The sequence below is a fragment of the Desmodus rotundus genome, chromosome 1 (assembly GCF_022682495.2).
Source record: "Desmodus rotundus isolate HL8 chromosome 1, HLdesRot8A.1, whole genome shotgun sequence".
Lineage (NCBI taxonomy): Eukaryota > Metazoa > Chordata > Mammalia > Chiroptera > Phyllostomidae > Desmodus > Desmodus rotundus.
This window is the reverse complement of record NC_071387.1, coordinates 179,658,065-179,670,122: the sequence shown is the minus strand read 5'-3', so window position 1 is coordinate 179,670,122 and position 12,058 is coordinate 179,658,065.

The following is a 12,058-nucleotide window of genomic DNA, read 5'->3' as shown; positions in this document are numbered from 1 at the left end:
TTCCTTAACTCAGTAAACCTTGCTTATCCTAAATCAAAAGTCCCTCAAATTACACAATCTGTGACTGATAGATATTTTTTAATGTCTGTTATTTCTAGAAAGTAGCATAACAGTCAATACATAATGCAGTATATTCTATCCATAGCTACCTCCAAATTACAACAAGCAGAAAAATGAAATAATATAACAAAACCTGAGTAAAACTCTACATTATATCAGTTTGTATGATGCAGGCAGGGAAAGATCAGTAATTTATCCCAACAAAGCCCATTGCTCTACAATGCTCCTTCAGGTGTGTGTGGCTACAGAAAACTCTTCTGATTGGATTAGGTAGTAAACTATTCCACATTTTAAGCTTTCTAATTGTACCAAACATAATATTTTATTTTATCTATTCACTCCAATTTCTGTTACTTAATTCCCTGAAATATTTGTGCTTCCAGTCAAATTATACTTCGTATAAAGTGCTGGCTTCCATTGTCATTGGCTCCTATATTAATTGTGGTATGAACTTTATTGAATTTACTGAAGTGCTTTGCTGGATAGTCTCCAAACACTAACAGGCAAATGAAATTAAATAAAAAGGGTCAGCTATATTTAAGAGCATCGTGTAAGTGCTTTAGAGACTGGGTCTAATTAAAGAGGCTGTAAACTAAATCGCAAGTGCAAATGTCACTCTCACCTGAGCATGCCCATGATTCGAGCAGAATTCATCACAGAACAGGGCATCTGCCACAGAAGGGAAGGGGGGTGTTTGATGGAAGGTGGGCTTTCGCAGTTGATCCTCAGCCTGGAGAACTCCAGATGTGCGTGTAAAGACTGTAGAGTGAGTCCAACTCTTTCCACAGGAGCTAAACCTCTAGCTGAACACAGGGGTGTGTCCTGTGACCTGGATCTTGTGTGGACATGTTGTCCAATGGTTCTCCCCAATGGTGCCCTGTTCAGCACAATATCAGCTGCTGAAAACCCTGCAAACGCAAACTCTTTAAGGTATCTCTTGTGTCAAAATGCCATTACTTAGGGGCTTGCTTTTCTGCCTTGTTCATCTGGGTCCCAACCCCTAACAAATGCTTAGAACATAGTGAACACTGAAAAAATAGTACATGGAGGAATGAGCAAACATGGCTAAGGAGCTAGAAGGAAAAGTCATTTTTACAAAATGGAAAAGTACCCTCATATTCCTATCCATTCTGTCTTCTTATTTGTGTTCTTCCTTTTCTTAGAGAGGGACACACTTATTAAAGGGTCTTTCATAGGGCACAGCACAACCAGTTCGGGGGGTGTTGTTCAGGTACCACTTACTGAGAGAAGTAGCCTGTGACTTTTTTTTTCCTGAGAGACAGCCATGACGTTCCGAGCACCAGCTAGCCTGGACATACATCCATTAAGTGCTGTTTCTCTGAGATAGGTCTTAATTGCTTAGCCACTGACAACAGGAAGCTCGTACATACCTCACCCATCAGTGCATGCCTGACCTACTGCTGAGGCGGCCAGTGGCCCTCTGCCCACAGCCTCTGGGACAGGACAAGACCCTGCCCTCTGAGACTAATGTGAGCACTGAGAACCCCCAAACACAGCCGAACTCTGGGTTCTCTGGAGGAGGTGAAGAAAGGGCTGTGATGGGCGAGTATCACTGTCTGAAGGCTGTGGCTGGGCTGTACTCTGAAGAGTTATGGAATTTGTGGCCAGAAGGGTGACACAAGTGGTCACAAAGAAATGGAGCCACTATGAAAACTAAGAAGCGTGAGCCTAGATCAGGTCACCTTGAGACTCTGGCCATGACACACAAGGTTTATAGGGTTCTTTTCTGCCATAGAATTAGAATTCTATCGTTAAAAATATATAAGTTACATAAACATCACAGATTACATATATCACACATGTATATGTTTTGGTTTTGAACATTAAAACAGAACGTTCTGTGAAAATTCTTAAATCTGTCTGGGACTGAAGTTCATTCAATTATTTTGAAACTGGCTGAGCAGTTTAGCTGGAATGAGTCAGCAGGAGCAGGACACCAAGGAGCCGTGGGACTCAGCTGGGGGCTGCCATTGTTCAGAGTGGATGAGGGCAAAGTGTAACCTTGGACAAGTTACATCTTTCATGTGCTTGTCAAATGGACAATGGACTTTGCAGCGAACGTTCGAGTACAAGTTGGAAAATGTATAGAGAGACAACTAAAATATTGTTTTCATCTGTTAACTTACAAATGGCCTCACTGCTGGTAAAGATCGAGTTAGCCCAGGCACAGTTTGTAGCAACCATCATTGAGTGCCTACTGTGTGCTGGGTGTTCACAGGTGACCCAGCAGGCAGCAGACTTGAGTCCCTCCTGTCTGACTGGGGAGACAGTTAGTGGGGCCCTGAGGTTGTCTCTGAGAAGCAAGGATCTGGATCAGGGAGCACAGAGTAGTGCAGCTGACTTGTGAAGCTGCATGTAGTTCTCAAAACTAAACAAATTTCTCTAAGCCAGTGGTTTTCACCTACCAGGGGAGTTTAAGAAAACATGCCCCAGTCCAGACTGACTGAGTAGAATGGATACAGGGGAGACACAGCGTCTGATTTTAAAAGGTGTCTGGGCAATCCTGATGCACACAGGCCCTATGTGGACTGGAGACTGGAAGGAAAGATAGCCAGGGCAGAGAACCCTGAGCTGACCCACACAGAGAGCTACCCTTTTCAGGGAGGAGTGTGGGTGGTGGCTTGTCACCTTTGAGTGATGCCTTGTGAGTCATGAAGTTGAGAGTTCGCAAGAACCAAGCCAGAAACCAGTGTGATGGGCACCTGTGTGTAGCTATGTTGGTCCATGTGGATTCTAGCAGGGAGCACTGTGGATTGTCACTGTGGATTGCGGGTTGGAGTGGGAGGACACTGGACTGGGGAGCTGGAAGCTGGGAGGGCACATGGGTGCTCTTTAGACAAGAAATGCATGTGTGAACAGGGAGAGAAGATTATAGGTTCAGTAGTTTCTTACAGGTCACCAAAAATGTGTCAGTACAAGGAGAATGCCTAGAATAAAATGCCGATTATGTATCTCATTTAGAGGTACATGTAAATGTATATAATATCTTTAAGTAATAGACACCAATCTATATTAAGTATATTATTATATATAACAATATATTTATTATATATAACAATATCTAATACATTGATGTATAGTAACATATGTCATTTACATATGTATAATCAATTAAAAATTTTACAAGCAAGTATCTTCTACAAGACATCGGGTTATTCCATGAAATATTGTTGCCCACTAATACAATCAATCATCTTAGTAAAGAACAAGGCCAAATTGTTTGCAGAAAAAACAACATGTCCCCCTGATAAGTAGTTGGAAGCAAAGCCCCCACTTACCTAATTCTAAGGAGTCCAGAGGATAAAGGACAGTAAGACACAATATGAATGGAGGCCAGAGTGTAGCTTCCAGGTCCAGAGTATGCAAGTACACCCTTTTAAGAAACTCTAGAAGCTTCTATTCTGTAAGGAGATGATCAGATTCCATTCCCATGCTATGGAGGTCCAGCCTCGCACGTGTGCATAATTCCATGCTTTATAGGACCCAACCCTAATACCAACTCAATCTCAGTGGGTTCCTGTTAAGGCACTGATTGACTATAGGATTGAAGTGCGGTGGCCTGGCTCTGCATTCAGCCTGGATGCCAATATCAAAACTCACTGTGCAAGCAGCCTAGATGCATGCGGACCGGGTACAACCCAAAGTCCATCATTTGTTTCCAGTTTTGTATGTCACACAAAGTTCTTGTACATAATTTGTGCAGTTTGATGATTGTGTGTATGTTCATGTATATCAAAATTGATATTACACAACTATTCACAAGAAATTTGTAGAATCACAAGAAAATGTGTCTCACTGGTTGATTCATGTCATATTTTCTGAATGGTTTTCTCCTGCCATTTCCTGTTAAGTATAAAAAATGTAAAATATTGACGAATGCAGTTCATCCACTCTAAGGTCAGTTCTGATAGGGGTGCATTTTCCATTATTCCCTACCACCTCCAGTGGTGAACTCTGAAATGGATGCAGCTTCAGTTTCTGGAGCTGAAATTGCATCACATCCAGAATGACATGAGGCAACACACACCTTGGAAGAGGCCCAGCATGTGCTGTTCAGTGAGAGGAACAGCTGCAAAAGAGCAGGTATAATAAATCCTGCTTTTCATGAGTAGAGAGATGCTCACACAGTCATAGAATGTTCCAGAAAAATAAAAGACACGGGGCTTAGGGTGAAGCTTTTCTCCTTTTGCTTTCTATTCTTTGTATTTAAACTTTCTCCGATAGCATTCATTAACACTCATCCCCCCCCCCCCCAAATTAAAGCTAGCCAAAAAAAAAAAAAAAACCCTGTATTCCAGATTTGCTACCTCACAACAAACAAAAAAGCTTACTGGCTTAGGGTTATCAACTCCCCAATCCACTTGGAAAAAATGGACTAAGACACCCACTTTGCTCTCTGAAACAATCATCTTTATTGCTTTGTCCCTGAATTTCACCATCCCCACCCAATTTCTGTTCTTGACCCTCCAGTGAACCAGGAGGCAGCATGAAACTTGAAATCCTTTGACAAATGTACCACAACCTAGTATTAGGTGCCATTTGAATAACATGAAACAGAGGGAACTTGGTCTAACTTCATTCTTCCGTGCTGTCATGCTCAACAGATTTCAACCATCTGATTGCTGCCATGGTTTCCTTGAGGCAGGCTTGATGGAGCTGGTCACTTGCTGGACATGAGGTCATGTTCAGCAGAAGAAACTTTGGGGGGCAGCTGTCATGAAAGTAGGTGTGGTGTAGCAAAAGTGTCACCTGTATCCTAGGAAACAAGTGACATGGTGCTGGGAACACATCATTAGTCTCCTGTTCTAAGAAGACCGACACTGATCTGAGTATCATTCCACATTGCTCTGTGGACACGCTCTCTGATGTAGTATAAATAATAAATATGTGTGACTGTGGTTAGTACAGTGCAAGCTTTTACTTTCCTTCCTCTGTAATGAGGACTGCTTTTGAGTTACGTTATCATTTATTACAAGGCCCACAGCATACAACCTCTCTTTCTTCTGGCTTCAGCGCAAGTATATTTGGCATAGATGGTGCAGAACGTTTGTAATTCTGCACTTTCCAACTTTGCTCCACGTGTATGCACACACGTGGACACACACCTCTGGACAATGTCCGGCGATTAAGGCTATGGGATTGAGAAGGACTCAGTGTCACCAAATCAAACACATTTTGTAATCGACCTATTTGGAGGAAAGAGGAATTGCTGCGCGGCATTGGACTCCATCAATGGGTTAATAATTTTATGTGCTATTCTTTTTTGAAAAGGCTTATTTAAATGTTTATCAGTTGTGCAGAGTGAACTGTGCTGGTGATTCGCTAGGGACGGCTCATCATTGCCTATGCATGGGAGCGTTGTAGGAAGATTAAAATAACATTGAGTATATTCTGTAAATGAAGGGGAGAACTAACAGAAGCCTCTAGAGTCCATTATAAATTTTAATAATACATCAAGGTAATGTAACTGAATAACCGATCTCTAAGGGAAGAAACACAACATTTGGCTAATATTACAATTTAAATTATGAAAACAAAAAGAGCTTTTAGTTAATCTTGTCTTTCTGCTTTTATTCTTCAGGCTCTTTTTTATTTTCCCTGAATCCAAAACACCATGTAAACAAATAAAAGTACGGGAGAAAATAAACAGTTTGGCATCTCAGTAGATTAATTAATGCGCTTCAGCCTTGGCACCAGTAGGCGAAAATTATGTGCATAAATAATATCACTAATTAAAAAGATGCAGATTAACATGCAAATAATGTTAATGAGGATCTGCCATTCCAGAGTGGATTCGCATAACATCAACAATTTAATGGGTTGGAAGGCTTGTGTTTGCATTACATTAATAAATTTCAAAGACCTTGCATAAAAAAGTTCTGTCGGAGCCGCTGTGTCCCACTTGTGACTTGTAAATTCTGTGGGCAGTAGCGAGCGCTCGTTGGCAGATGCCAAAGTCATTATCTAAAAGACTGTTGAGAGGGTGCCACGTGCCAGCGTGACCAGCTGTTGGGAACTGGGCAGTAGGCACTATCCTGTGCCAATTATTCATATTATTTGGGTAGTCTTGATATTTATTTAAACTGATTAATATTTTGTGCTCTGCATCTTGATCTGGAGGGAAATCACTTTAAGCAAGCAAAGTTTAGAAAAAAAAAACCTTATCAGCCTTTGATGTGTACTGGAAGTTGAATACATAATGGCATTGATTAAGCAGACATGACTCTAAACCACAGACAAAAACAGCATAAAGTGTCTTTAATGATGTCACATAGTGCTGAAATAAAGTATCATGTCATCAAATGCTGAGCAGGTCACAATCCATGGAGCTCTCTTTGCAAACGAAAAGGCCCACGTGTTCTTTGGTATGCAGGATGGGGTTCCTGTGAGTAGATTTTTAGGACAAAAGGCAAAGATTGAGGGAGGCCCCAGTGAATCCCTTCCTGAAGCACGACATTACCTCCATTGTCTCCTGGGGGGGGTCCCCGTCCTCCCATGAGGCCAGGCTGGAGCCTTGAGGACCCACTGTGACGCATCATGGTATGCGGGGATAGTGCAGATGGCAGTTGGCCATGTGAGTCAACAAACGTCCATCTTCTGATGATGGAGCTTCATGCTCCAGAGCGAAACTAGCTGTGAGCATTCCGGCAGGTGTGAGAACAATCCAGGTGCTTGTCTTCATAGGCCAGGATCAATGTGGTCTGATCAGGGGGCCACCAGCAAGCCCCACCCCAAGTCGATGTGGGATGAGAAGCAGGCTAGTGAGGCTCTGAGACAGCTCCCCATGCTAGAGGCAAAAGGCAGTAACTGGTCCCTGCAAGTGCCACAACTTGACCTGCTCTACCCCCACCTCCCTGCTACCACATGACCCAGTTTCTGCAGCAAGATTCCAGGGCCCGCATTCGAGATATGTGTCTGCTGACCTTGAGAGGGTTCCTCAGAAGCCAGACAAGGTGGCCCCAGGGATGGGGGGCTTTCCTTTCTCACTGTGTTGCTGTGGTCTAGTCCTGCATGGTTTTAAAGGTATGAAGCATTAGAATCCCGGGGGCATCAAGCATTGCAACTTTTAAATTTCATCCATGTTCTCAATCTTGCCAATTTAGATACCCTCTAGCATAAGCAAAACAAAAATTATAGCTCTTAAAGCTTCAAATCCAAGACAATGTGGTCACTTCCCCAGGACCGTGTCTGTTCCCAGTTAGCTCACACACACCCCGTATGTGAGGCGATAGGGGAGTCCCACACCCTAGAATCTCGATACATAGATAATGGTGAGACAAGAAGGGAGTACATGGGTGAATGAGTATTCAGCCACTTATAAAGTTTCCTCTACAAGGAATTGATGTTCACATCTCTACAAGGCCATGAGCTGCTTGCATTGTAATTTGAGTTGAGAGTCAAGGCCAGGGAATATATCCTACCTACCTTTGTATCTTTAGCATCTAACAGGTGCCATGTTTTTAGCCTGTGCTCCCAGAGGCTGATGAGTGGTGAAGGTAGATCAGCCAGGATATAGTACTAGGTATGGCGGTCAATATCTTTAAGTCATTGGCATCTTGGCCATTTACTGAGTATAAACTGTGTGCCAGGCATCCTCTTCTGATTCACATCTTATTCATTCTCACCACAACTTGGGAGCTAGGAAATGTCTCCCAGGACTCTCAGATGCTCTGACTCCCAAGCTGCCCAGCCTGCCATGATGTGGCTATTGGTGTTAAAATCAAGAAGGTTCAGAGTTGAATAAAAGAATACCATGTGTGCCAATTCCAGGCTAATGTTTCTGTGGTGGTTAGCTAATTGAGCCATACAAAGTCAGCTGTTCCCTGAATTCATTTGTTCTAAAGAAGGTGTTCATCTATCTCCCATGCCCCTTTGTGGATAATAACCTGGATTTATAGTTTCACACCTGAGGTTCAGAAAATGGTATGGTATTCGATCATTGGTTTCAAGATTGGCTACAATGAACATATACATATACATATACATAAGAGTGACAATTATGAAGTATATGTTTCAAATACACAAATTACATAGTGACAGAAAGGCCATTATTGACACATTTGCCAATGCTGTTTCAAGTCTATGATTGTAATGGTTTAGGGCTTCCCTGTGCACATAACGAAGATGTTAACGATGAATAAAGGATGGATATCTGGATGCCCTACCACATCCTGTGAGTATCTGAGTAGATAGCAGAAAGCATGGGATCTTCACTGAAGTTTTTTCAGGAATATCTGCTTTGCATGGGGAGAGAGGACAAAACAGGATAAGAGAGGAGACTACAGAGAAAATAGACAAGGGGTCTGACCCTGGCACAAGTCACAGAGGGATGCATGTTTGTTGAATGAAGGCAAGTTGATCCCTCTCTCTGGGCCCCAGTGTTTTGGCAATTTATCATTGTATGGAATTGTCTGATCTGATGGCTATGCCCCACCCTCAGCCCACCTACACTGAGGTTATTGAGGGCTATTTTGCCCCAGTATCTCATGCAATAGGCTAGGGAAGCAGAAGAAGAGGAGGAAGGGAACACTGGCCCAGCCAAGGTACCTGGCACTCAGCCTGCCCCACCCTCTGCCAGATGAATGTGGACTCCCACTTCACAGGTGCTGTCCCTGGGGTTTACACAAACTGGTGCAGGAGAAATCAGTACCAGACACTCCCACCCTTCAGGCCCTTTGTGGGCTGTTCCTCTCAAGTGCCCACTCCTTTCCTGGGTCAACACTTCATCTTCATTGTGAGCATGACACTCATATGAGACTCTCAGAAGAGTTATTCACAAAAACACTCTTGTAGGCACCTAAAAGGATATTTCATCTTTCATACCATCTGGAGAAAGCCTCCCTGTACCTGAAGACATAGCTTTACCTTTTCCCAGCTGCTCTCCCACAGAACCTGACATGTGTGTGGCCTGCTACAGAGGTGACTCAGCTGTGGAATTGCCTGTCCCATCTCAGATTGTTCCTGAGAAGTTCAGAAACCATCTCCTCAAACCTCTGGACTTGGTATATAGCCTGCTTTCCTGTTTCCTTGTTGACTTTACGTGTGCTGAAACAAGAGCGTCTTGTTTTAACCCAGAACACCTAACCATCTGCAACAGCCATCACCAGGGACCAAGGCACCCAGCATGGGGGGAGGTTTTCACTTTCAAGTGGGAAGAAGTAAAAGGAATTCCCTTCTTCCACAAGTGGGTGTGAGGCAGTTCTAACAGAGCACTCTTTTATCCCAGGAGGGTTTCTGTGCATGAAATCTATTCTTCAGGCTGCTGCAGAAACTCCACCTTCTTCGAGAGGCCCTTCATGGCTGCCCTAGCCCTGGAACAGATGGCCCTGCCATGGCTGCCTGTCCCTGGCATGCTTCCTGTGCCAGCCATCGCCGGGACTGGAGGAGTGACTCCCCAAAGCAGTGCTATGAAGCCCCTTGCCATTTTCCCAAAGCCCAGATGTGCATGGGCACATCTTTTCCATGCACTTTTCTAAAAATAAGGACAGAAAAATAAATCCCCTAAATATAAATACTCTATTTCAAAATTTGTCTATTTTTTAGTTTGGCCACCATGCTCTCATGTCAGCTGTGGAAAAACAAAGTTAAAAATTGTTTGCTGGACTTGAACCTAAAGCGATTCAATGTAATTAAGGACCAAAATTTCCCTTAAAGGTTTAAATTATCTCAGTTGGCCATCAACATGTCCCAAGTTAGCTAGATGATTCTCAACACTTCATTTCACTAACTACCTTCCAATAAGGCTTAATGGGGTTGGAGCGCTGCAAAACCGAGCATCGCCGTGATGCCAACCACCAGGCAGTGCTTCTGGGCACAGGGCCCTGTGCTCCTGCATTGCTGGTCCCCCTGCCCTGCATGCCTGGGCACCACCCACACACGCTGCTCCAGAGCTGTTGCCAGCATCTGCTGCATCCTGCAGGCTGGGGCCTCACGGACAAAGAGATCTCGTCCCTAAGGCTTCCTTGTTGTTCACTTTCTGGGAGACAATTCCCCCTCCAGCAGAATGATTATTCCTCATTCAGCTCACTTTCTCAGGGCTGCATTAGCTGAGCTGAATCTATTCTGCTACCTCCTGCTGTTGTCAAGAAGAACTGGAACATAGGAGGTCCTGGAAGCCTGTGCATTGTTCACTCTTGATGATTTTGAGTGCAGTTTGTTATAAGTTGACTTTGAAGTTAATATTTCTAATGCTAACACAAAGGAGCACAACATGTTAGTGTTTCCTATGTCCAAGCAGTACACTCAGCACCATGCATCACTGACAACAAATATGTGAAAGAGGTGGGTTGACTGGATGTTAGAAATGAGCACACGATTGAGTGGTCAAGCACCCCTGGTAACAGAGCTATCGTGTGAGAATGCTGGTGGTAAAAGTGACATCTGAATCACCAGGGGGCTCAGTCACAGCACTGAGAGAGGCTATGCATTCGTCTCAAACACTTCAGAAATCAGCGTGTTTGGGGTCAGCCACAGAGAACCAGGCAGCAGGGAGGATGGAGGGAGGAAGAATCAGGATGCATTTGTCATCCAGGAGAGGAGTGGAGTGTGGGCCACACCATCCTGCCTGGAGACAGAGCTGGTTCTGCCTCTGCATTCTCCAAGTCTCTGCTCATGGCATTCACTCCATCTGACACTCCCTTGCCCCAGTTCCTCCTGTCAAAATCCTTTCCAGCTGATAGGCTCTCATCAAAGGCAAACTGTCTCATGAGACCTTGAACGCAGCTAGACATGACCTTGTCTCCAGGAACTTGTAGAGCCCTCGCCTTCACTCCAGGGCACCCTGCCCTGCTGCCTTATGTTGTAATTATTGGTTAGCAGTTCGATTCAGGTCAACAAATATGTCCTGGGCCCTGCTGTGTGCTGGCACTGGCCATGCAGAGTGGAGAAAGAAATAGGCGTGGCTGTCCATGGGCCTCATCTGTGAGGTGGTTGGCTCAGAGACAGGGAACTCTGGAACAGGGAGGCATGTCCCCTGAGGGAACCCCACAGGGACACTGGGCCTGAGGCTTCAGGAAGGGACTCCAGAGTCACTGACACCTCACCGGCTGGAAGTTCTGCAGTACACATCCAAGTGTGTGATGGGGCAGTGTAGGGGTGCTGGGAGCTGAGATAACCCATTAGCAATGTCCTTTCTTGATGTTGGGGGTCAGACTTTTATTCTCACACTACCAGTCATTGAATGTCGCAGTCCTGAGACTGCTTCTGACAGTGGGTAGAAGCATTTCCAGAGAAGGACTAAACAGACAGCTAGTAGCAGGCAATGTCCCTGGAACTGAGAAAGATGTCTCAGTCCTGTTGGTAGGTCTGGTGCCACAGCAGCCACAGTCTTCCCCTTGCCCTGCTCACAGTCACTATCTCCTTGTACAGATTCCACGTCAAGGGGAGCAGCACATCCAGGGTGCTGCTTTTTTCCTCTCCTGGCAGAATTTAGAAGAAGCAGATTAGAAGGTCAAACTGCAGGCTTCACCACACAGCTGGACCCAAAAGTGCGAGTTGGGTCATCTTCTGGTTTCACTGCCCATTGAAGTCTCCTTACCCTCTGGTGACATGGCTGCAAGCCTGGGTGACATACCTAGAAGGGACCTCACAACACCATCCTGGATGGTCTTCCCTTCTGGTGACCATGCTTTTCTCAGGTGTGACTGCAGCTTTGGTCCACTTACTGTCCTGCTTAGTCTGGTGAATTTAAAAGGGGCCTGGGAGGATTGGATAGGTGCCAATTGATCACCCATGCTCCCAGTGGGTAACAGCAGTGTTCCTCTTCCTGCCAAGCAGTGACTCCTTTCCTTGCTTGCTGGTATCTTGTCACAAGAAGCCCAATACTTCCATCTGACAGGCATAGCTAAATGCCTCATGACACTTTTGTGAGTCTCTGTTTGTGAACTATGAGCACAGGGCCCCCGGAACCTAGAGCTGTAGAACAGAAAATGCAAATGCATTGAGGTGATCACTAGGCATGATGGTCAGACAGGCCACT